The sequence below is a fragment of the Anabrus simplex genome, chromosome 6 (genome assembly GCF_040414725.1).
Source record: "Anabrus simplex isolate iqAnaSimp1 chromosome 6, ASM4041472v1, whole genome shotgun sequence".
NCBI lineage: Eukaryota > Metazoa > Arthropoda > Insecta > Orthoptera > Tettigoniidae > Anabrus > Anabrus simplex.
In genome coordinates, this window is record NC_090270.1 from 298817001 (window position 1) to 298841215 (window position 24215).

Consider the following 24215-nt stretch of genomic DNA (forward strand, 5'->3'; position numbering starts at 1 on the left):
GTATAGAGACTGTGAGTTGGTTTGTATGTAAGGGGTAATATCCAAAATTACTGGATCAATTTTGGGATTTCTTCCACCATTTGAAAGATAATATCATTCGGGTGAACATAGGCTGTGATTGGAGGAAAAAATGGCAGCACTAATAAATTTAAATGTTAGTGTGATTGCCTGTCTGTGTTCTTTTCACGCAAAGCTACGTGACTGTTGAAGCTCAACCTTTGCAGTCTTATATCTGGTACTTTCGGTTAACGTATAGGCTACTCTACCACACTATCTTTTACGTGGGCCAAGTAGGAAAAGATAATTGGAAGCAATTCAGAGGAAAACGTACGCCTGGGACCCTTAAAATTAAACACGCTGCCCAAACGGTTAGTACTATCCAACAATAGAGCGCAAAAAGTTTATTTAACATTCTATTTCCCAGAAACGTTTTTTATACGAATTACCTTCGCATCTCTAATAGTTTTCGTGAAAAACATGTTTTTTTGTGTTTTGGTGTGAATGCTTTGTCCTTTCTCTCTTTGTTTTAGTTTCTTTCAAGTAAAAACCACTTTTGGTTAATATAGCATATATGCTACTTTTTGCAAGTTGCTTTACGCCGCACCGACACAGATAGGTCTTATGGCGACGATGGGATAGGAAAGGGCTAGGAATGGGAAGGGAGCGTCCGTGGCCTTAATTAAGGTACAGCCCCAGCATTTGCCTGGTGTGAAAATGGGAAACCACAGAAAACCATCTTTAGAGCTGCCGACAGTGGGGCTACTTACTATTACACTGGATGTTAAGGGAGTCGTTCAGCGAAATAAACTATGAAAGAAGTCGTAGGGAAATGTACGTCTGGGACCAATAAAAGAGAATATCCTGCCTAAACAATTAGTCATATTAAAAATGGAGTCAGCGAGTGCACTTTCGTGACTAGCAATAGACAAAGGCGCCTGCCATTGTAAAGAAAACTCCCCAAGTCGATTGTGACCGGCAGTCGGCAAGGGTCTCTGCGATTACAAAGAAAACTCCCCAACTCACGTGAGAAACGACGTATCACAACCTCCCCGGCGTCGTTTCTCGGATGATGCTAAGAGTCATGCAGTCGTTGCCAACGCCAGAAATGTGGAGATAATTCATTAACTTCACTGACAGAAGTTATGTCTTAGTAAGCAGTTGAAATGTGATGGACATCATATACCTGGTGCCAATTGCAGCTTTCCAAACCTTCCCAATTTTAAATTGTCACTTTGGAAAGGTACAGAACTCAGAATGCGTTGATGCCGAATGCCGAAGATGATACAATCACTTCGCTAAAAGAAACGTATCTTTCGTTAAAAAGTACAAACGTTGTGATCGCGAGAGTTCCATTGCGTTTGTTTTATAAAAGTGAAAGAACATCCTATATATAGCGCCATTTTCAGTTGTTGAAACGTTTTGGTAATCTCAATGTCGCTGTGAAAGACGAACGATCATAGGGTCTGTATAATTATATAGATATCCGGCACATTTTATTAATGAAATTATGGTCTTCCCTACAAAGAAGGTAACCCTCATTGTAATCAAGAACAAAATATTCAGGAATGATCTGATGTGATTCATTTTTACTGCATTTTATGTATATCTAATTTAATTTTACAATTTGCATTTAATATATTTCGGAACCTTTCTTTCTGATTCCTAATATTTATTTCAAATACTTCTTTGGTCTCCATCGGGTGGTGATTACTCCTAGATTCCAAGAAAGTGTTTTCTTCTCATTCTAACAATGCCGGCTCTGCGTGGATTCCATTCTAAGACCTGCCTGGTTGGGCACGCACAAGGCCAACGTTGATAGTCGTATTAATAGTATATTTCCGTTTGCTTTTTGTTTGTCGGCTGATCTGACAGCTTCCGTTCACCAGGCGTGTGTGTGCGGCTCACAGAGAACATTTCTATTCTTTAAGAAACCAAAGAGCGGTGCAATATGAACACTTTATGTCAAAGATACTAGGTGGTACAGTTATCTATACTTACATCATCAGCGCGTTAACAAGAGCACCATCTCTTTCCGGAATTTCTCTGTTTTACAGTTCAAAGGCTACTAAATATGTACAACTATTTACTTGAAGGCGGATATTGACTCAAGTCTCGACTCCAACAGGTAATGTAGCCATTACTAAAATGTCTCCCAAGCAGGAAGAAATCGGTTTTATTTTTTACTTTTTGCTTTACGTCCCACCGACACGGATAGGTATTATGACGACAATGGGATAGGTAAAGGCTAGGAGTAGAAAGGAAGCGAGCATTTTGTGAAAATGGGAAACTAAGGAAAACCATCTTCGGGGATTACGAAAGTAGGATTCGAACCCACTATCTCCCGAATAATTATTCATTTATTAGAGCCTATTTTCAGTGGCTAAGTTACGGCTTGAGGTTTTCTCTTACACTTAACCACTCGCTAATTAAAATCTAAAATAAAACGCTAAAGTAGTTAAAGTAGTAAAAACTATGTAAATTAATAGAATCCAAAATGAATTTAAATAAATTACTAACTACATCAATATTGAAACCAATTAATATTAAAAACTCTTAAAACTAGATAATCCTCGGGCACGCACACATTTATACTTCAGTTATTCAGTGAGCTGTCCTCAACAGGTAGTCTCGGCGGGCAACCTTAGATCTGACCTGAGCTGGCAGGGAATTCCATAATCTGGCGCCGGTCACCACAAATGATTTATTAATTTTGTGAGTGCCCTAGAATAGGAAAAATGAGGATCTCGAACGGGTATTGAGGTCATGAAATGATAAAATGGCGAATTTCGAAGAAATATGCAGCAGCTGATTTTCAGCTAATAATCTAAAGGCTTCACATTTTCTGAAGTGCCTTGCCTTATAAATTAGCACATATCTTGTCAAATTATATTGTACAGACTTCAAAGCTGTATGTCACAGGACCATGTGGGAGTAATTCTACTAGGAATTATCTAAGAGAGGGAAGAAGATACAAACAAGCTGAGGCTAGAAGTGGGAGAACACACAATAAAGCTCCTATTAATACATTAATGTGTATGACGAAGGAAAGTTAGTTAAATGAGCAGCATGAAGCTTAGATAGAACGCAGAAACACACTTGATAGTATTGCTGTAAACGAGACAGCTGCTGGCTTCTTCTACAAAGGCAATGAACTGCAACAACACACAATAAAGCTCCTGTATACAGGCTGGTTAAGCCTCCATGGCTCAGGCGGCAGCACGTCGGCCTCTCACCGCTGGGTTCGTGGCTCAAATCTCGGTCACTCCATGTCAGATTTGTGCTGGACAAAGCGGAGGCGGGACAGGTTTTTCTCCGGGTACTTCGGTTTTCCCTATCATCTTTCATTCCATCAACACTCTCCACTATAATTTCATTTCATCTGCCGATCATTAATCATTGCCCCCAGAGAAGTGCGACAGGCTTCGGCAGCCGGCACCATTCCTATCCCCGCCGCAAGATGGGGGCTTCATTCATTCCACCCCTAACCCAGTCCCTGACTGAAAAACAGGTTGTAGGTTTTCATTTCATCATATACAGGGTGACTGGAAACAACATGAACTGGGTATATGATTGTTAGAGGATTTGTTATACTGACAAATATTTTGAATAAAACAATACGATATCTCGCACCGTTGTCATTTTATCAGCTGCTGAAGTTAGCCAATCAGAGCGGTTCGCGGGCGAATTCAAATGGACTTTGAGCGGCGGTGTTGCTAAATCTGCACGCGGCTTAAAACCGGCTTGAGAGCCATGCCGATAAATCAGCATCAAACACAAATAGACCCTGGGTTTCAGCCAGTGTCACGGTAGCGTACTTGCTGTGGCGCGATCCTGTAAGCTCGGAATCCTTTCCCCGGCGAAGTTCTTTTCTTCGATTGACGCTTTCAAGCCGGTCTTAAGCCACGTGCAGATTTAGTAACACCGCCTTGCATAGCCCATTTGAATTCGCCCGTGAACTGGTCTTATTGCCTAACTTTAGCAGCTGATAGCCGATGGAGTTCTGCCCACTCTAGTACTGCATCTCCATTTGAATCATCTTGAGAATAGCCCCAAACAGTGCTATGACTATTGAAATTACCACATTGCAGGATGGGTGACGCCTACCGAAAGACTTCCTTCAGGCCACGAGGAAAGCTGGTCAACATGGAAGAAGTTCAACAGGTTGCGTTCAGGAGTTGGAAGAACAAGGACCAGCATGAGAAAGTGGGGTTTTGTCTGTGACTCCACTCTAAGCGAATGTGGTGAAGAACAGACAATGAGCCATCTTCTTGTTTGTAACTTGTATCCAACTACTTGCTCTCTCCAGAATGTGATCGATGCTACCAAGGAAGCATGTGAATTAGCCGCATATTGGTCACACAATATTTAATTAAATTTGTGTTTATGTAGAGCCTAATCACATCGTTACCTGCCATCATCAGAAATGATTAATGGTTATGGTACCAGATTTGTTATTGTTTTGATATTATTGTAATGCATATTTCTGACACTATTAAATAAATAAAGTAGCTGATAAAATGACTACGGTGCGAGATATCGAATTTTCTTTTCTAAATTATTTATCAGTATGACCAACCCTCTAACGCTTATATTCCTGATTCATGTTGTTTCCGAAGACTCTGTATACATTAATGAGCATTACTTCTACAGAAAGGAGGAATTTATACATTCTGTTGAAGTTTCTTTGGCTGCGATGATGTTTGATATAGCATGCTATTAGATATTACATGATGTTGACCATGGCCTAGGCTAAGATCAGGTTTTGTTGAGGATATTCCTTCTATTTCTCAGCCTTGTAAATAGTGAATTAAATACTTTGATGCTATTCAAAATCATTGAGCTAATACAAGTATGGAAATGTAGACCAAGAAACAATAAGAATCTTGGCAGACTAACGCTGTCTATGAGTCCTTCATATTTGGGCCTAAACAGAATCTCTTGCAAATAGCGAAAGCAACTATCATGATAAGAGTATGGAAATGTGGATCCAATAACCATAAGAATATCTCGGCAGATCACCTCCGTCTGTGAGTTTTAAAATACACTGCCGGACAAAAAAGTGGATCGATCACTTTGTAAAAACCTAATTCGCAATTGTTAAAAACCAATTATTAGATGGAATTCTTCCATTAATTATATCGTTACATTAAGGCAGTTTCTAATGTGTATTCTGCAGTTCTGGAGAAGGATATGAGGTTTAGAGATCATAAACAAACTTAAGGAGGCGCCTTCCACCTCTAAGTGCTAGGTCCTACTCAATTTTATTGCATCGACTAGCAATAAAACCTTAAGTTTCACGATACCGAGGATCATCAGTGTGTGGCACGATATCTGTCATAAAGGAACATTTTCCTTCAGTTTCTCTTTCACATTTGACAAGTTAAGATGCCTCTTAGCCCAGAAGACTTTGTAGGAGCAGTGGCGTTGGTGGACTCAGGATTTATTATGCGGCTGGTGACAGTGGTGCGTCATATGGAAGCGTCCAGCTTGTTCTAAGATGATTTAGTGAAACGAAATGTGGGCAGCACTACTCAACCACCAGGAAACGATCAAGGACCTTCTAGCTAGCGTGCCGCGAAGGATGGAGGCCGTAATCATCGCTAGGGGTGGTAAAACGCGATACGAAAGCATGATAAGTGTAGTGTGTCATCAATAAAACTTTCAGTGGTATGTTCATAAGTTTGCTCAGTGTAATGCAATGTTAATTTAAGGTGATGACATTTCCCTAAATTTTAGTATCTAAGAACAAACAATCAGTATGATGTATGCAGTGCACTGGTTAACTTCATTTTATAATAATATGCAACAGGAATGAAGAAAAATGAAAGGCTTAACATAAATAAATAAAGTGATCCACCTTTTTCTGTCCGCCAGTGTATTTAAACAGAATCTCTTGAAAATAGTCAAACAAAAAGTTGGTGCTTTTCAAAAATAATTAAACTGATAAGAGTATGGAAATGTGGATCCAGAAGCAATAAGTATCTTGCAGATTAACATTAGCTATTCGTTTAAAATGTTTAAACAGAATCTCTCCTTTGCCTTGCATATAGTCACGGACGTGCCTACTTGGAACACCAGGCCTTTATTCTAGAGTCCTTGAGCTGACGTTGCCTGGATTTCGTCTTCCAGGTTCTACAGCGGGGGAGTGTGGTGTCTATATCTCTAAACGGTTGGTTTTAGGGGCTTAAAAAGTGGTCTCGTCCGTCTCTGTGGTACAGTTGTTAGTGTTATTAGCTGCCACCCTATGGAGGCTCTGGTTCGATTCCCGGTCCTGCCACGAATTATGAAACGTGCTACGAGGATTGGAACTGGGTCCACTCAGCCTCGGGAGGTCAGCTGAGTAGACGTGAGTTCGATTCCCACCTCAGCCATCCTAGAAGTGGTTTCCCACTTCTCCTCCAAGAAAATATCGGGATGGTACCTGATTTGAGGCCACGTCCACTTCCTTCCCTCTTCCTTGTCTATCACTTCTAATCTTCCCATACCTCACAAGGTTCCTGTCCAGCATAGCAAGTGAGGCCGCCTGAGCCAGGTACTTGTCCTCCTCCCCATTTGTATCCCCGAACCAAAAGTCTCACGCTCCAGGTCACTGCCCTTGAGGCGGTAAAGATGGAATACCTCGCTGGGTCCGAGGGAAAAACCAACCCTTTAAGGGAAACGGACTAAGAAAGGAAGAAAACATGGTTCTGTAGGGACTTACGGGGTTTTGTAGCTCGCTTCGTGGGGCTAAACGTGAGATTTGGCTCATCCTTGGACGACTAATTCTATCCTTTGTCTTATTAGCCTATGATAATGTGCCAAAGGGCCCAAATCATGGTTCTCACGGGAAGCCTTTTATATTCTGCGATGATAACTTACATAGCCTATGTTACCCGGAATGATGATATCTTTCAAATGGTGAAAGAAGTTTCAAAATCGGTTTCTGAGATTACTTGTTATATAGACACTGACTCACGGTCCCTATATATTAGTATAGATGTAGATTATGGCCAGTCTTCTCGTTAGTACCCAGATGTCCTGGTCTCCTCTGCCTAAAGGTGTGGTTCTATCACCGCCGTGTGGATGACAGCGATCCTACGGACACATTCTCTTTAAGATATGAAGTTTATGCTGTGGTAACGAGTTGTAGGGGGAAGAAGAGAAGCAGCACGCGATTTGTGAACATCGTCGACTGAACACAAGCATTCCTGAATAAAATTACATCCATGTTTAACATGCCATTCGTATGAGAAACGCAAATGTGTAGCAAGTTAAAGCCATTTTAACTTTTGTTTGACGAGAACAGTGTTCCCACGGCAACGACGTTCTGGTTACTTTTCTTCGAGAGCATGCCTTTATTTAATGGCGTCTTTTTATCTCTAATTATTGAATTCTTACTCAATATTTCATATTTATCTCGGCCCGGCTCCTTGGTTGAATGGTCAGCATAATACTAGCCTTTGGTGTAAAGAGTCCCGGGTTCGATTCCCAGCCGGGCCGCGGATTTGAACTGCGTTAGGTTAACTTCTATGGCTTGGGTTCTGAGTGTTTTGTTAGTCTTAGCAGACTTATTTCATCTACACAAAACACACAACACTAATGCTATTTGCTGCTTTACGTCGCACCGACACGGATATGTCTTATGGCGACAATGGGATAGGAAGGGCTTAGGAATGGGAAGGAAGCGGCCGTGGCCTTAATTAAGGTACAGCCCCAGCATTTGCCTGGTGTGAAAGTGGGAAACCACGGAAAACCATCTTCAGGGCTGCCGACAGTGGGGTTCGAACCCACTATCTTCCGATTACTGGATACACACAACACTACCAACAACCACAGAAACACTCAGTAGTGAATACATCCCTCCACAGAGTGTTGGCGTTAGGAAGAGCACCCAGACGGAAAACTGGGACAAGTCCAAATCAAGCGGGGACCCCAGTAAAATGGGAAGAAAAAGGTCAAGAAGAATAAAGAAAGTCTGTGTATTTATCTCTGATTGGTCACAGCAAATCTGAGCACTTTCTTTCTTTCTTCCTTTATTTATTTCTTTCTTTCCTAACACTTTTATACTCCAGGGTTGGTTTTTCCCTCGGACTCAGCGAGGGATCCCACCTCCACCGCCTCAAAGGCAGTGTCCTGGAGCGTGAGACTTTGGGTTGGGGATCAAACTGCGAAGGAGGACCAGTACCTCGCCCAGGCGGCCTCACCTGCTATGATAAACAGGGGCCTTGTGGGAGAGGGATGGGAAGATCAGAAGGGATAGACAAGAAAAAGGGAAGGAAGCGGCCGTAACCTTACGTTAGGTACAATCCCGGCATTTGCCTGGAGGGGAAACCACTTCTAGGATGGCTGAGGTGGGAATCGAAACTCTATCTAGTCAGTTGACCTCCCGAGGCTCAGTGGATCCCATTCCAGCCCTCGTACCACTTCTGAAATTCCGTAGCAGAGGTGGGAATCTAACCAGGGCTTCCGGGGGTGGCAGCTAATCACAGTAACCCTTAAACCACAGAGGCGGAGAAATTTGAACACAATGATCAATTAATTACATTTTTGGCTGTTCTTCATGCATAGCATGGTAGATTTCAGACACAACTTTTCGAAACTACGTATTTATGTGGAGAAAAAAAAAGTGCACAGTTGTGTTCGGGTATATCGGAACTTATAAAATGCTGTAAGCAAGGATAGTCCTAAGATCTATGAATGGAATAGTTTGGAGTCGACGTATGTATGGAATGTACTCATTCGCACTACATACTGTACGATCCGAAACTCGGATATTGAATAATAGACAAAGGATGAATATTGAGTGAGTAGAAACTGATGGTTTGCGGCGTGGTGTGAGAGCTACGAACTTAGATCAACTCAAGAACTATTTGGGGTAAGAGGAGAAATAGATGCTGAGCAATCTATAAACAATATCGGTCAATCAATCAGCCATCAATGATCTGTCACCAGGTCGCAGATTCCCTATTAGTTGTTTACCTATTTCGAAGAACTTGGTAATTTACCGAACATTTCCCTTGATAAATTATTCCAATTCCAAATTCCTCTTCCTATAAATTAATATTTGCCCCAGTCTGTCGTTTTGAATTCTAAATTTAGTCTCATATTATGTCCTTTCCTACCTTAACCCTCGACTGGCGTTGTGAAAAATTAGGTAGGTAAATGGCGTTGTTGGGTCGAAAATGATACCATAGAAGGGATGACCTCAAACACCCTTTATTTAAGTTTCAAAAATAAATACATGTCAATTATATTTCCTTATACCTTTTGCATTACCTAAAACGAGAAATTAAGATATTTACTGTTTATAGATTATGAGATAATGCACAATTGTTTTACTGTTATTGATTTTAAAAGAAAATCGCACTCCCGTGAATTAAACTTAAATGAAAACAAATTTTAAATGTCCATTGCTCCAAAGCAAATTCAAAGGTACATTTAAATAGTATAATATACAAAACTCATAAAAGTATAATATACAAAACTCATAAAACTTTTGAATTTCACAGTCATTTACGTCATTTTCACAACAACTTAAGGGTTGGAAGTTTGACAATAATATTCTGACTTTGACATCTCACTTGCTTGTTCGGTTTGGCAGCTGACCACTTCTATCTGTTCCTACCAGAGAAAGATGACGGCTGGTTATGGACGTCTAGGTTGTCCGTAAAACTTCCCTCTTCGTCTTCCTCACCTTCTTCTTGTTCCGAATCCGTGTCGTGCTCGAAATTGTAATCTGGATCATTTTCATCTGAGAGATCGCTGTCATCACTTCCTTTGGGCATCTTCCTCTAAAACACTGCGATCCTAGGATCACACACTGACATGTCAGGGCAAGATGTGGAAGCCATAGCAAGGCTTACACGAAGAAAAAGTACCAAACACGCACTTCGAATGAAATATGAACACTTACAAAATTTTAAGTCATGACAAGCCTCGTAACACAAACGCCGTTGTGGGGTCGTAAACGGCACCACACAATATTTAAATCAAGTTCCTGCGAAAAGCAATATTTATTAAACGCTACAACTCCAGATAGCAGATACAGTGTAACAGCTACAGTGAACGTCGAGAGCCAGAACAGAATACGGAGGGAGCGCCAGGGTTGTACAAATTCCCTTGGTGTTTGTGTAGCTTCGAGTCTCCCATCGTACACTATGGTGGTTGCGTTTCTGTAGCTGTGTTGGTGTGGGAGATGTGTGGTTTGAAAGTGGCTGAATTCGTCATTGAATATATCAAAATGAATGAGGTTATACTGGAAGGATCTGAATGAGAATGTACTGTAGAAGACTGTGATGTGTACTTCTTGGTTTTACATACTACAGTATGTTTGATTCATCTGGCAGGAGTATGGTGATCTCAGAGGCATAACAGTTTGCTGCTTAAGTACATCTGACTATTTTCTGTCATTCTTATATATAAGCAGATACTTACTGAAACAGATTTTTAACACTATAATTGAAGCAGTAATCCTAACCTACAAAGAAAATGGAAAATCGATTTTCATATCAAGAATTCCACTGATCTCAAATGATTTATCATTTTGTTTCAAACGATTACATTTGCAGTGAGATTAGCTTGCAGTGTGACTATCAATAAAGCTCAGGGTCAATCGTTCCACAATTGCGGAGTTAATTTGAAGAATTCGTGCTTTTTACATGGTCAGCTCTACGTTGCTTTCTCACTTGTCGGATAAGCAGAAAATCTGTTTCTGATGCGCGAGACAACAAGACATCAAATGTAGTGTATAGGAATGTATTTTTATGAAATCACTTAGTATGTAAGATATGTACCCGGAAAAATAAGAGGAAACAGAAAAATGTGGTCTTTGAATGCACGCCTTCAGTAGTGTGTATAGAAAATCGCACGGATGTTCAGAAAACTCAGCGAAGCTGGTTGTCTCCAGATAGTCTATGGTGATAAAAGGAAGTGTTTGTCCGTGTGTGCGCGTTGCCCAGCCAAATGTACGGCACGCAGTGTTCTGATATTTTAACATAGATAGATGGAACGGGGTCCAAATGCACCTTTGAGGCTGGATTAGTCACTTTTACGTTCGTTGATGCGTTATGAACGTAAAACCGGCGGAAAACGTGCGTTGCGACGTGACCAGGATTAAACGCATAGATTCACCGTCGCTTGGCAACGTACATAAGATACTGTAGGTAATACAAGTCAAGGAGCCATTTTAAGTCCATGGTGTAGGAAGCCATTTTCGGTCCCCGATACGGGGAGCCACATTCAGTCCGTAATGTCCAGAAATGTTTGTCTATATGTATGTGTGCGATGCCCGGCCAAATTTACGGCGAAGCCAGCCATTTTCGTTCAGTCCGTGATATCCGGAAGTTTTTGTCTGTATGTATTTGTGCGATGCCCAACTAAATCTACGTCACGCAGAGGTCTGAAATTTACGGAACGCAGAGATCTGAAATGTTGTCATAGGTGGGCACAACATTACACCGACCATGCATGGCAGGGTCAAAGAGTAATTCTTGCTCCAAGAAAAATGAAGCTGTCAACGTCATCAACAAGCGACACATGTAATACAGACGACGCTGTCATCTACACGACAGACCTTTTGAACAATTTGGATCAGACGATTGAAACACCGATTATCCTTATCAGGAATATTGATCCTCCTTCCCTCTGCAACAGGACACGACTCTCTGTTAAGAAACTGATACCTGTAATATTATTGAAGTCACCATCATAACTGGACATGAGGCAGGCCAGTTTTCATTTCTTGGATTCAAATCATCCATTCGGATATACCGCTTCAGTTTAGACGACTGCAGTTCTCCGTTCGTTAGAGTTTCTCTATGAGCATCACCAAGGCAGAAGGGCAATCACTTTAAGATGTAGGACTCGATCTTCGCAAACCGTGCTTCTCCCATGGTTAACTGTACGTGGGTTATTCAAGAGTCGGAAATGCAAACACACTACATATCTTAGTTCCAAAAGGAGGGTCACTTAATATAGTTTATCCGGAAGCTCTGTAAGGAAAAAGTATTTTTTTTCTATATAATATGGTCCTTTATATTTTTTGATATTACTTCTCCCATTCACCAACCTGGACCTATCTTAGGCATTGAAGGAAACAACATACGAATAATTAAACATCAAATAATGTAATTCATGAAATTTATATAAAAAGCGATTAGTGTTAATAAAATGTTTTTTATTTTGCTTTTAAATAAATGGCTTAAAACACTTCTAACGGCAGAATTAATAAACGCGGGTACATGCTAGTTGGAAATATAATGTTTCTCTAGACTTTTCTTCTTAGAATTTGCTTTGCGCCGCAACGTTACAGATAGGTCTTATGACGACGATGGGATAGGAAAGGACTAGGAGTGGCGTTAATTAATGTAGAACCTGTTTGCCTGATCTGAAAATGGGAAATCACGGAAATCATTTTCAGGGCTGCCGACAGTGGGGTTCGAACCCACTCTCTCCCGGATGCAAGCTCACAGCTGCGCTCCCTTAACCGCACGGCCAACTCGCCCGGTATAGACTTTGGTAGCCTAATACCGTTAACATTGAGAAAATAAGAATTATCCAAAAGCGACCAGGTAGGAAAGATGAAAATGACTGGAAGAGCACAAAATTAGAAGATAGGGTCCTGCCATTGCCTCTCCACGCTGCCAGGTTCAGATCTCTATGGAGATTATTCGCTGAAGTCACCTCTAAGTCATAAAGCGGATACTATAGGTATGTTTTATGCTCCTCCCCAAGATTTGACTGGGTGTTCCCAAACGGTCACCCGTCCAAGTACTGACCACTCCCAATATTGCTTAACTGCGGTGATCGGACGCGAACCGATGTATTCAACATGGTATGGCCGTTGGTATTGACTGGATGAGACGAGCTTGTGAGATATTCATATACCACACCAATGACAAAAGGAGAGCGTAACTGAATGTTTCGGAAGAGGCTATTCCTTTTTGGGAAATTCCCATGGCGCTTGTTCTGAAGAGCTGGCTGGTGTGATGTTTACCGGAAGGAGAAAGTTATGTGCGATTCCTCAGCCATTTCAGTATTCAGTTAGGAAGTTACGTGTGGTAATTTCGCTGTAAACTTTAGTGATTAATTACGGTGAGAATGTTTACATACTTGTTGGGAAGAATACAGTGTCAGAGGCTCTTTCGCCTGCACGATGTACATTTCAGGAAGTATTGCATAAGCAGCGGTGGTATAGCTCTTTTGAACTTCAGAATATCGTTCATGTCAGTACTGTATTACAGAACGGTGGTGAAGGTTAAGAGGTACTAAGAGTGCTTTCAAGTTTATTATGAAGGGGAAGTCTAACTAAATTGCCATCCCGTACTTAGTCCTATTCAAAAGAGGAAACGGAAGAGCTCTGACACTTTTAAGAACCAAAATACCGGCAAAGGGGAGGGAAGACAAACAGCACGCTAAGGAAAATCTTCCTTTTCGCAAGGAAGTGACTACAAGGGATGGCCCTCAAGTAATCTCAATTTGGGAGCATTGGTTGACGACAACTGGGACTCTAGCTGAGCCTGGCATTGATTCCATTTATTTTTGACTGGCTGCTCACTACTATCATTCATCATATTTCTCCTTGACTACGGAGGCCTTAGAATGAACTCTGAGAGAGTCTTCCTGTTTCGAGTCTAGTTGTATTCTATTCCTGTTCATTAGATTCAGTGTTCCTAGCTCATGAAACGATTCTGGGGGCACGATGGAAATACATCAACTAATACCATTAAAACGAGACCCAATATCCACAACGTAATTATTACGTAAAATATTCATTTATTTACTTATTTACCTATTTAATATTATTGTTATTATGCGTGAATGGCCCCTTTCTGAACACACGAAGCTTTATTTATGATTTCATTTGCGGAGTATCCAGGATGCTTTCATCTGTTGACTAAAGATCCTCTTCCTTTCTTCCGTCCACTTGGTACCTGTTCTTTTTGGTACTTCATTCTCTGGAGTAACTTCCCACTTGTCAATTTTCTTTCTATTTATCTGTTTAATTGTTCATATATTTATTTATTTACTTACTTCATACAGACTACAACAGAGAAATGCTACAACTACAGTAAACTAATTAAAGAATACATTGAGTAAAAATTACAAAGTGACAAAATAAAAAGATAAAGAAAAAACTAATAGTAAAGATTAATTGTAGAGGCTGTTATACACACCAAATATATTAAGTCATAAGCTATATAATCTTGTGGTAACATGCACAATCATTTATACAGGATTATTAAATTAAGATCCAGTACTACATATATTTTCTTTAGCCCGCCTGGTGGCCATGATCGTTAAGGCGCTGAAGTCTAAAACGGTCTAACACCGAGGTTAGCCGGTTCGAGTCCCGTTGGTCGAAAAAATTTTCACCATCAGAATGTTGGCCGGCAGGGTAGGGGAGGTGGTGGTATACAATTTCTAATCACTAGATTGCGTGCCAAAAGCCTGGATTAAATTCCAAACCTCTCCGCAGTGCTCATATGGAGTGAGGGCATATGACGCTGTTGATGGTGATTCGTCCGTCGGATGGGGACGTTAAGCCTTGAGCAGACCCCTTGGTGCTATTCGACAGGAGTAGGCTATGTGCTGGCACCGGGTTTCACCCTCTCCCTACTATTATATATCACGTCATTCATTTCATCTCCCATTAACTCCTCTGATGAGGTTGACGTCATAAAAAACCGCCACGACAAATTCATCTCACCTCATACCCGACCCCGTAGGGAAACGGGACAAGGGTTGGACAAAACTACATATATTTTCTTTACAGCAATGACCAAAAGTAGAAACATCACTCTTGTGAATACAGTTACATACATGAAATGAAATAAATTCTACATATTGTGACATTCGGCTTTTCTACTCTGAACAGTTCTTTGATCAAAGCAAGAAATTTTGAAAATGTAATATTCAAGTCAATGTCAATGAATAATATAACCTACTTAAGTTTCTTCAAAGTGCTGACCATTCTTCACCTAGATATTAGAGAAAATATTGCCATACATTCTCAGCTAAGTTGATGTGGACGGACTCTAAAGACTTCATTTAAACGAAGAATATCTCTTTCATTTCATTAGTGAACTGAACCCCGCGTAGAATTTCGAGCTTCAAAAGCGAGTGTGTAGGAAGTTGAGCTTCATTGCTTTGTTTCCTTAGTATTTGCTTTACGTCGCACCGACACAGATAGGTCTTATGGCGACGATGGAACAGGATAGTTCTAGGAATGGGAAGGAAGCGGCCGTGGCCTTAATTAAGGTTCAGTCCCAGCATTTGCCTGGTATGAAAATGGGAAACGACGGAAAACCATCTTCAGGGTTGCCGATAGTGAGGCTCGAACCCACTATCTCCCAGATGCAAGATCACGACTGCGCGCCCCTAACCGCACGGCCAACTCACCCAGTCATCACTTTGCAACTAGAAATGATATATGAATAGCCACGGGAAGTGATCATTTACGTTACGAGTAAGATGTTAGCAATGTCGAATCGAGTTACTATGGGGCGCATGTTGTTGACCTAAAAATCACTGAAAATCACTTATTATTAGGGGGCGCATGTTATTGACCTAAAAATCACTGAAAATCACTTATTATTAGGGGGCGCATGTTGTTGACCTAAAACACACTGAAAATCACTTATTATTAGGGGGCGCGTGTTGTTGACCTAAAAATCACTGAAAATCACTTATTATTAGGGGGCGCATGTTGTTGACCTAAAAATCACTGAAAATCATTTATTACTAGGGGCGCATGTTGTTGACCTAAAAATCATTGAAAATCACTTATTATTAGGGGGCGAATGTTGTTGACCTAAAAATCACTGAAAATCACTTATTATTAGGGGGCGCATGTTGTTGACCTAAAAATCACTGAAAATCACTTATTATTAGGGGGCGCGTGTTGTTGACCTAAAAATCACTGAAAATCATTTATTACTAGGGGCGCATGTTGTTGACCTAAAAATCACTGAAAATCACTTATTATTAGGAGGCGCATGTTGTTGACCTAAAAATCACTGAAAATCACTTATTATTAGGGGGCACGTGTTGTTGACCTAAAAATCACTGAAAATCATTTATTACTAGGGGCGCATCTTGTTGACCTAAAAATCACTGAAAATCACTTATTATTAGGGGCGCATGTTGTTGACCTAAAAAGTCACTGACCGAGCTCGATAGCTGCAGTCGCTTAAGTGCGGCCAGTATCCAGTATTCGGGAGATAGTAGGTTCGAATCCCACTGTCGGCAGCTCTGAAAATGGTTTTCCGTGGTTTCCCATTTTCACACCAGGCGAATGCTGGGGCTGTACCTTAATTAAGGCCACGGCCGTTTCCTTCCCACTCCTAGCCATTTCTTGGCCCATCGTCGCCATAAGACCTATCTGTGTCGGTGCGACGTAAAGCAAGTAGCAAAAAAAAAAGGTCACTGAAAATCATTTATCACTTGGGGCGCATGTTGTTGACCAATAAGTCACCGAAAATGATCAATAAAATGCTCATAAATTTAGGGAAAAATGCTACGAAGTACTGAACTCTGGTGACTCTGTAACAAAGATTTTACAAGTGACACGCCCCTGTTCCACAATCACCGCTCAGCTCTTGCTCGATGTAGCATTTTGCCCCATCCCCGAAGAACGTAGGAACTCTTGATCTTCTCACTCGTTACAGCTTTCAGATGGTCTTTTCTTTTTTCGTTTAATGTGCTGTTGTACAACAAACTTCCTTTCCACACTCACTTTAACACCGCACAATTTACAAAATAAAACATACCCATCTCTTGTTGTAAACATGTCTTTTCCAAATTAATTCACTAGCTTAATTAAAAATACACTTTATGAAATGAAATGGCGTATGGCTTTTAGTGCCGGGAGTGTCCGAGGACAAGTTCGGCTCGCCAGGTGCAGGTCTTTTGAGTTGATGTCCGTAGGAAACCTGCGCGTCGTGATGAGGATGAAATGATGATGAAGACGACACATACACCCAGCCCTCATGCCCGCGAAATTAACCAATGATGGTTAAAATTCCCGACCCTACTGGAAATCGAACCCGGAACCCCTGTATTCAAAGGCCAGCACGCTAACCATTTAGCCATGGAACCGGGCTACACTTTATGATACCGAACAAGTAGCTGCGCGGTTTGCGTCACGTAGCTATCAGCTTGTATTCGGGAGGTAGTGGATTCGAACCCCACTATCGGCAGCCCTGAGTATAGTTTTCTGTGGTTTCCCATTTTCACACCATCTTAGTTAAGGCCACGGTCAATTTCTTCCCATTCCTAACCTTTTCCTATCCCATCGTCACCGTAAGGCCTCTCTGTGTCGGCAGGACACAAAGCAAATTTAAAAAATAATTAAAACACTTTGTGGTTTCACTTTTGGCATTCTTTTTTGCACAGAACTACTTGGAAGGATAATTCTGTACTGAAACATATGTAACTGTTGTTTCCAATCCCGTATCCATTTGTTCTTGGCTCGCGGGGGTGAACAACTGACTTCAGAGGCGGAGGCTTGAGACAAGTTACGTAAGAAATACTTTCTCCTAATTTTCATAGCTCTGTATTTCGTTCCTACACATATCTTGAGACCGCAAAACTCGCAAGAATCATTTTCTTACCCTTTCTTGGTCACCAAGAATTACTATCAGTTTGCTTGGTCATAAAGGATATTTAGCAAATTTAATCATTTGTAAGAAAAAATGTATGATTTTTAACCTCGTCATTTGTGTACTTTTATCATACACGCATACATTTAAAAACCATTTTAAAGTGATGCAAAGTATGGTACACATATACGAGGGCATCAGAAAATAAGTTGCACTTCCCAGTTATGGCCATTTATTACACCACCTGTACAACAGCAACACGACTATAACGACATACATTGTAACGTCACTTTTCCACATAGTTTCCAAGAGACTCCAAACATTTCTGCGGACGCACAACCAACTTGTCGATGCCGAATGCATAGAAATTTCCTCCAGCGTTCTGCAACCATTCGGAGACAGCGGCCTTCACCTCCTCATCGGTCTGGAAACGTCGACCACCAAGCTCCGTTTTGAGCTTACCGAACAGATAAAAGTCACATGGCGCTAGGTCGGGACTGTAGGGTGGATGTTGCCAGACCTCCCACTTGAAACGCTGCAGCAGTTCTCTCGTCTGCCGGGCCTTTGAGGTGTTGCGTTATCGTGCAACAAAATCACATCGGCGCTCAATTTCACCCGGCGCTTCTCTTTAATCGCTTTACGAAACCGGTGCAACGTTTGACAATACGACGCCGCGTTGATCGTCGTTCCTTTCGGCATGAATTCCACGTGCTGCGAACCCTCCATATCAAAGAACACTGTCGCCATAAGCTTACCGGCTGAAGGTTGAACCTTGCTCTTCTTTCGTTGTGGTGATGAGCGGTGCACCCATTCCATTGATGTTCGCTTCGTTTCGGGGGTGAAGTGGTGGACTCACGTTTCGTCACCTGTGACGATGCGGCATAACGTTGCAAAAATGCAAAGGAGGATTGGAAACGTTGTCCCTTGTGCTCATCGGTGAGAAGACGTGGGACCCATCTTTGTCACAGCTTACGATATCCAAGGTCCTCGTGAACAATGGCGAACACAGTGGCCATACGACACGTTCAGCTGCGTCGCGATTTCTCTCAGTTTAATGCGCCGGTTCTGTCTAATGATTGCATTCACACTGTTGATCTTTGCACGGGTCCTGGACGTTGCGGGCATGCCTTCGCGATGGTTGTCCGTGATATCCGTGCGTCCGGCTTCGAATTGCTGACACCACTTTACGATACTTGCCGGGAAATGGCCCGCTCCCCATACACAGCACTAATTTCACGATGAATGTCCGTGCAATTCTTCCTTTTGGCCCATAGGAATCGGATTGTCGCACGCACCTCATATTTGGAGTGAACGTCCAGTTGACGCGCCATTGCATTTAGCCGCTATTCACACAATTCTAGACGAGACACCACAGCGACCTGCCGAACAGACGTGTGGGCAGTGTCTGTCCCTTTCTCCGCTGTGCCCACGTTTGCGACACACAGCGCGCTGCTGCGGCGCGCTAGTGCAACTAACCTTTTGATCCACCTACGTACCATTTCCTACAGGTAAATATCGCATATATCACAGTATATCGTAAATTTCGTATTACCTTCATTAATCCAGGATCAAAGGATACTGGTAGCTTAGTGGACTGCTCACAGCTTCAAATAACATTAACTTTTATGGTATATATTGATTTAAAACTTTCTAGAAAGTCGAAATAGTGACGGTTAATCCCAAATCAGCAAAGAATGCGAAATAATGCAAAATAAACACGTGCTTGTTATATCGTAGAACGAACTTCTATACTACTGAGCAACGTCCTAATACAAAGGGAGAAAAGATGATATTTGAACAGCATCGTCACCTACTCATCACTATAGTGGCTGTTTCGTACAATATTTTATTTCATACGATGGTGAATTGTCCGCCTCTGTGGTGTAGTGGTTAGCGTGATTAGCTGCCACCCCCGGAGGCCCGGGTTCGATTCCCGGCTCTGCCACGAAATTTGAAAAGTGGTACGAGGGCTGGAACGGGGTTCACTCAGCCTAGGGAGGTCAACTGAGTAGAGGTGGGTTCGATTCCCACATCAACCATCCTGGAAGTGGTTTTCCGTGGTTTCCCACTTCTCCAGGCAAATGCCGGGATGGTACTTAAGGCCACGGCCGCTTCCTTCCCTCTCCCTTGTCTATCCCTTCCAGTCTTCCCATCCCCTCACAAGGCCCCTGTTCAGCATAGCAGGTGAGGCTGCCCGGGCGAGGTATTGGTCCACCTCCCCAGTTGTATCCCCCGATCGAATGTCTCACGCTCCAGGATACTGCCCTTGAGGCGGTAGAGGTGGGATCCCTCGCTGAGTCCGAGGGAAAAGCCAACCCTGGAGGGTAAACTGACTACGATACGATACGATGGTGAATTTATTTGTTTTAAATTAAATGAATTTAATTATACATAATTTTAATTTATGGCAACGCAAATCCTTCGTATCCATACCATTGATGTGTTCTTGTTTTTTCCTCGTGTCTTGTTTTTGAAGATATACGTAAGAGGTATGAATAAGGGGTTATGTGCTAATAAAACTTAAAATTACCGGGCGAGATGGCCGTGTGCGTAGAGGCGCGCGGCTGTGAGCTTGCATCCGGGAGATAGTAGGTTCGAATCCCACTATCGGCAGCCCTGAAGATAGTTTTCCGTGGTTTCCCATTTTCACACCAGGCAAATGCTGGGGCTGTACCTTAATTAAGGCCACGGCCGCTTCCTTCCAACTCCTAGGCCTTTCCTATCCCATCGTCCCCATAAGACCTATCTGTGTCGGTGGGACGTAAAGGCCCTAGCAAAAAAAAAACTTAAAATTAATTTATTTGAATCCGCGTACATGCCACTAAGCTACCAGCGTCCTTTGATCCTGGATTTAGGAAGGGAATACGAACTTTATGATATAGTGTGATACATGCGATATTTATCAGTTGGAAATGGATTAACATATATATTAGTCAATATAGTGATGACGACAGGTTACTTGAACTGGGAATGCAGAGACGCCATTTTATGTGCAGATGAGTACGAAGCCACGGTGCTGCAATCAGGCGGAGAAACGATTCAACAAAGTTAAGTATGGTGTTCGCTGAGTTATAATCTCTCTGACTATCCCTGTTTACATTATTGTGAAGTGAAGTTCAATCAATTGGGGATGATTTTTACTAACACCGTGTGCAAAGTAACTATTGTACGGTAAGGTGTAATTTTCCGTACTCTTTTTTGAGTACAGGAAGGAGGCAATTACGTCATAGTATGTCCTTTGTTATTCTATTGTATACTTCGTACAGTGCAAGCCTTAATCGAGTTGCCTTGTATGTGAGAGTGGATGACGCAACTGCCGCCTGAACTGTACAGCTCGTCTGCGATAAGCTTCCGTACGACGTGATTGCTTCTTTTACTGTAGTAACAGGTCAGTTCAGTGCATTTCATGACTTCTGAATTATATGTCGAACAGCGTATTTTCGTCACTGCCATTTTTTCGGAAGTGATCTCTGTCAAAGCCGTTTTTGGGTTAATTGTAGCATTTGAAGGTCTTATTTGGTGTTTCTAGCTAGTTGCTTTACGTCGCACCGACACAGATAGGTCTTATGGCGACGATGGTTCAGGAAAGGGCAAGGTGTGGGAAGGAAACGGCCGTGGCCTTAATTGGGGTAGAGCCCCAGAATTTGCCTGGTGTAAAAGTGGGGAAACCACGGAAAACCATTTTCAGGGCTGCCGACAGTGGGGTTCGAACCTACTTTCTCCCGAATACTGGATACTGGCCGCACTTAAGCGACTACAGCTATCGATCTCGGTATTTGGTGTTTCTAAAGAAAGACATCGTGGTTTAAAAATTTGAAAAAAAAGTGAAAGATCTTTTTTTGCTCAACCTGTTTAATGGTATTATTTTTAATATTGCTATGGAATAAAAGGGCAATAGAAGAGAAGAAGCGGCGGGTCCTAGACGACTGAACGAAAGACTACAAAAACTCTTCATATTTTCAATATATTCTCAAAATTATATTCTTTCCCTTTTTGTTTGTTTTAGTGATCAAACAACAACAGAAATTACTGAGTAATAACAATGAGAATAAATATATAGAAGGGATATTACAAAAGCTTTAGTGGTTGAACATTTAGGGTGGAGAATGAGGTCTAATTTTACAAGTCTTGCTACTCTTAAAAAACATCTGTGGTTTAGTCAGTGAATAAGAAGCTAGAGCTTCCAATAATGAATGTATTCCTAGAGAAATATACTTGACTTTCAACTTTGTTTTACAATGGCCTCTAAGGCCTAGAGTTCACATCCAGGTACCTTTACATTAAAAGCTTTTTAGCCTTTACACCACTTGACATTTGCTGCCCTTAATTCATAGGATAGTAACACACAACATATGGATGAAAAGAATCCAGAAAAACTGGAGCCGAAGCTTATACTAGACGACCAAGAAAGGAAAAAATAAAAGTTTTATAGAAAGGCCGAGAAAAAATAGAATGGGATGATGAACCCACTCAAGGAATCCCGTGACATGACTTGACATAAAAATTAGGACAGAAGGCCCGGTGACGCAGAGAATAAAACATACTAATTTGTTGACTAAGGCAGGGAAGAAATTATTTGTAAGTGCTGAATGTACCAGGTGTTTGGATAAGTTTTGCCGTTTTTTATGGTAAAGAAAGCACGTAATTTTCAAGGAAAATTAATTTTTTTTTACGTTCAAAATATTGGCCATCGGCTTATACACACTTCGCCCATCTGTCAGGTAATTTATGAATACCATGCCACAAAATTGCTTGTTTTTTGCGGCAAACCATTCGTCGAGCCATTTTCCAACTTCCCCGAAATTTCTGAAGTGCTGCTCTGCTAGTGCGTGCCCCATTGATGCGAAGAGGTGATAGTCAGATGGTGCCAGGTCGGGGCAGTACGGCTGGTGCGGAAGAATGTCCCATCCAAGCGATTTCAAGGTGTCTTTTACTGGTTTTGCTGTGTGGAACGGCGCATTGTCGTGTAACAAAATCACTGTGCCATGTCTTCTGGCCCATTCCGGTCGTCTTTTGATCAATGCGTGATTTAAATTAATCATTTGTTGGCGATAGCGTTGTGCATTAACGGTTTTGCCGGGATTGCTCGTCTTCGCACTTTTGTGGTCTACCAGAGCGCACTGTCTTTCACATTGAAATCACCACGTTTAAACTGTCGAAACCATGTCTCACATGTTCTAATCGTTGGAGCTTGTTCACCAGCAAACGATGGCTTTCCATAGCTTTTCCATGTTCTTTTTCAGGCACAAACGTCGACATGATCACTGAACGATACAACACAGACGCTAGTGTTTGGCGGACTCAACTTGTGTATGTGGGTAGGTTAATGTCAGACGAACAAACTGACGTATATAGCAAATTCATACGCTGCGTACTGTTCGTTGGCGCCATCTGTTAGCGAAACCGTAAAAGACTTATGTGTATACATGGTATGAAGATAAATTTAGAAAATTAGAAAATCTTAGTGGTCAAAAAGCAAAGAAAACAAGAGAAACGAGGGTCCACACTCGTACAACCTTAAGAATTAGATGACACCCGCTCGGGTGGTTACACTCTGTCCGCAGACAGCCTTGAAACCTAAAAATTACAAAACTAGCTGAATTTAAGAAAGCATGCATTTAAAATCGAGGTAAATGTGACTCACCTTAACCATCACATGCTAGGAGAAAACTCTGGTACCTCCTATTCGCCACACATAAGTAAGTTCACATGTTGGAGGAAAATTCTTGTCGCCTACTTTACATGCTGCTCCAGCTCGTCCGTAGCCTCGTGTGACGATAACCTGACTTGTCGCTGCACTCAGCATAATCCAGATAGCTCCATAAGTTCCAAGATTACCAGTATCTATAGGGACGAGCTGGGCGATGATAGGTTGCTTTAATTTGAATTAACAGTAGTGGCAACTTAGAAACAAAAGACGAAAGCTTTCCTGCGGCAAACCCTAAACAGTAGCAATTCTTTACGAAGACGTACAAAAATCAAGTCCCTTGATGGCGCTTCAAAATCGAAAGTAGTGACATCTGTCAAAACACTTGCAAATCAAGTAGTCTTCAAATAGTTCAGCAAATTTCCGTAAGAGTTAACCGCGCTCAGGCGTTTAAGGTGTTGCCTATTATTAGGGAGAGGCCATACTAATGGTACAACTGTTGTTATTATTATTGTTACTAATAGCAAATGCACCCGTGCTTCGCTACGGTATTTTACCTTGTAAACGGATTTCTACACAAATGACTGTACACGCAGTTAGTAAGATTAAACTGCATGTCTCTTGGCGCAATCTGAGATAAAAAACGAGGAGGACCCCACACGTTGTTCCCAATGTAAGGTGCGTGGATGGTTGTTTTGATGATATAATGGCAGGCCACATTTCCTACTGCCGTTAACAGACGAGTTCGGGAGTTTGTACTATAACGGGAGGCTCATTTGCCAGCTGCCATTCCTAATGCAATTCACAATCGAATTAGGGATTTGAATATAATCGAGCAATGCAGCTCTATCTAACGTGTAAAGAATCGAGATACGACAAAAGGTTATAGGACCAAAGTTGAAGATCTCTCCGAATTAAGCGCCGATTGTGTAATCTGTTTTGTTGTATGACTTACCGTCCAGCCAGCAGTTACTCTGAAACGAAAGTCT